This window comes from Lolium rigidum, chromosome 3 (genome assembly GCF_022539505.1).
Source record: "Lolium rigidum isolate FL_2022 chromosome 3, APGP_CSIRO_Lrig_0.1, whole genome shotgun sequence".
NCBI classification, from domain to species: Eukaryota; Viridiplantae; Streptophyta; class Magnoliopsida; order Poales; family Poaceae; genus Lolium; species Lolium rigidum.
Genome location: NC_061510.1, coordinates 198993428 through 198996618, shown reverse-complemented (window position 1 = coordinate 198996618; position 3191 = coordinate 198993428). Strand labels below are relative to the sequence as shown.

The window sequence follows — 3191 nt, the reverse complement described above, 5'->3', positions numbered from 1 at the left end:
TTCGACCTGGCTTGGTCGTTTCCCTTTTTTCTGTTATTACTTTTCTTTCCGGTGAGTTGTGCATTACATATGTGCATTATGTGCAATGAGAAATAAAATTTGAGTACCCGTGGCAACGCACGGGCATTTATACTAGTCTATACCTAATAATAAAGGAGCTAAGGTTTCTGCCAAAAAGTTTCGTCAATGCTTTTTTTTGGACCGTTTTGCCCTCCCACCAAACCACATAATACAGTAAAATGCCACAGCGTGTACCGTTTCGGAAAATAAAATCGCTCGTCGCTCGGTGGACCGATCGATCGCGCTTTTCCCGCTGGGTGAGAAAAAGGCCATTTCTTGAAAAAAAAAATTCGAATAGTGAGACGCATTAAAATTAAAACGCAATTTGCATTCTGAATTGCTAGTTCTTCTCTTTCAGTATTACGAAATTCCAGTCCCATTAGAATATTCATTGACAGACAATAAAAATAAGGAAAACTCTAATCTAATATAATAGAAAATGAAACGAAACGGTCGACCCAGACATAGACGGTCGACCCAAGTGGATATACGCTATAAAATATATAGCGTAGCGAGCGTAGTTCAATGGTAAAACATCTCCTTGCCAAGGAGAAGATACGGGTTCGATTCCCGCCGCTCGCCCACTTAATTTAGTAAAGTACTATGATAAAAAGTTTAGTTTAGTTGCTGAGAACCATACGCGACCGAAAGACTGATCGCTTCCTTCGTGTGGGCCTTTGATATATCTCGCTGCATCCCCAATCGTTGATATTCTCCTCGGCTCTTGGGCCGCTGGCGCGATGTAATCAAAAGTTGGCCTGATCTTTATTTTTGTTCTCTCTCACGGGCCAAACCTCCACGTTCTAGGCTAGCTTCATTGAGAGCACGATGGAGCATCTCAGCCTAAACTCACGTTTAGTCCCATACTGCTTCCTTATACCTAGCTCTACCGGTTTATATTCTTTGCCAAATTGCCTGAAGTATCAGCAAGCTGATTAGGGAATCACGAGCAGCCACATCGTTTGAAAAAAAAAACGTTGCCCATATATGGTATATGCTAATTAACATAAATGGGATGGATCGATCGTTGCCTGATGCGGATGGTGGTGCATATACGGCCCCGGCGTCATCCTTAGCTTTCTTCAGCGTCTCGAAGGATGCCGAAGCGATGTCACTACAAGAAATGTGTTAACTAATGACCTTCTGACAATGACCACGGATATATTAGTCATAACTCTACGACCATTTTGCAGCAATTGGTCGTAGGCCGTATGGGAGGGTCCAAACCCTAATTTCCTACGACCTTTCAGGTTAGGAAGGTCATAATTGTTTGAGAGGAATTGGTCATGTTGAAAATGATATGGCCCATGACCTTAATTCTGGCCGCTGACGACCAATTTTGATGGTCATACGATCGGTAAGGTTTTTAGCTCTGATGACTAGACTGACACTTCACCACTCTTGCCTACGTGTCAGTAGTTAGGTGTCATTTTCGCTTATGTGTCACTTACTGACAGGGGGACCCACTGGCAGGAAGAGCACCAATTTAACTAATCTGAGCCCACGAGCCTGTTGGGTTTATTGGGCCAGATCGTACCCAGCCTGTTGGGTTTAGTTCGAATGGGCCTGTTGGGTTTAGTTCGAATGGGCCAATCCAGCATCAAATACGCAGCCTGTTGGGTTTAGCCCGAATGGAACTCTACATAATAGAGTTTGGCAAAAATACGCGTTGGTGGGGATCGAACAGAGGACCTCGCGCTCCACCCGAACCAATTCCAACCGCTGAGCTACGAAACTTTTTTTGATTTTATTTTAGATACCACTCTACATAATAACTAAATCCTCCAATAACTGTGTCCTCGTTAACAGACAGGTACACACTCCCGCACTTAGCAGAAAATCAATCCTCCAATAACATGTCTGGTGCGACCGGCGGAAGAGGGGGCGGTGGTGACCGGCGGGAGGGGGGGCGGTGGTGACCGGCGGGAGTGGGAGAGGGGCGGTGGTGACCGGCGGTGCGACCCCGTCCGGTGCTGCGGTTGTTGCCGCCGCTACGCGGTGGCGACCGGCCGGGGCGGGGGCGGAGGCGACAGCCGGTGAGGGGCGGGGGCGGAGGCGACCAGCCGGTGCGGGGCGGGGGCGGAGGCGACCGGAAGCAACCGCAGCGGCGTGGATCCGACGGCAGAAGGGCCATCTCGTTTTGACGGGGTAAGCTGGGTACTGGATTAGGGTTGCTAGTTGTGAGGATTTAGTGCTAGTTCTGGATTAGGGTTGCTAGTTGTGAGGATTTAGTGCTAGTTTCGAATCAGAGAAGCAGAGAAGCAGGATCTAGTTCTGGATTTTGGTTTGATTTAGTTCTGCATGCTGCTGCTACTGTTAGCTCATTGCTAATAGCTCATGCTAATTAAATGTAGAGGTATGCTTGTGAGAAAATGGTGCTTTTGTGTAGCAGGATATTATCTTTGTATTGCTAGGTTTGGTAGAAAACTTTTTTTGTATTCTTAGTGGATTACTGCTAGCTTTGTATCAAGTTATCCAATATGCTAAGCTGTTACATTGTTTTCATTTGGCAGATGGCTGATAGAACATGGATTACTAAAGGAGTGCGAAGGCTTTCCAATGAACACCTCAAGGGAGTGGAAGAGTTCATGCTACATGTTCGCACAGTTTTTGCCGAGGGTGTTCACATCTTTTGCCCATGCAAGCACTGTATGAACAGGAAACAACTACCTCAAGGAAGAGTTGAAGATCATTTGCTCCTTAATGGGATGGCCAGCACATATGATAGATGGATCCATCATGGAGAACCTTTACATGTTGTACCTGAACATGCTGAACCTGAACATGCTGAACCCGAACATGCTGAACCCGATGCACAAGGACACCATGGTGATGATGCTAGCTTTGATTTTATCGAAGATGTTCCGCAAGATGGTTTGGAGAAAGAGGATGGGTTTGAAGATGATAGAATTCCCGACTTGTTGAGGGATCCGTACATGTCCGAAGACCTTGAGGATGGACAGAGGTCATTGTTTGCCGATGTGATAGAAGAGGCGAAGCGAGCAGTCGTTGAAGGGGGTAAATTTTCAAGATTTACCTTCACTGTGAAGTTGCTCCACGTCAAGTCTTTCTATCGGATCAGCAATGCTGCATTCAATGCAATACTCCATATTTTGAACCTGCAGTTCCCT

The 3191-nt window shown here is 46.3% G+C and overlaps 1 non-coding gene across 1 annotated transcript; it reads left to right on the top strand.

Annotated features, from left to right (window-relative positions):
* Positions 1-571: 571 nt before the first annotated feature.
* TRNAG-GCC lies at positions 572-642 on the top strand. The gene has a single exon. It is a non-coding gene; the product is annotated as a tRNA-Gly (tRNA).
* Positions 643-3191: the final 2549 nt, after the last annotated feature.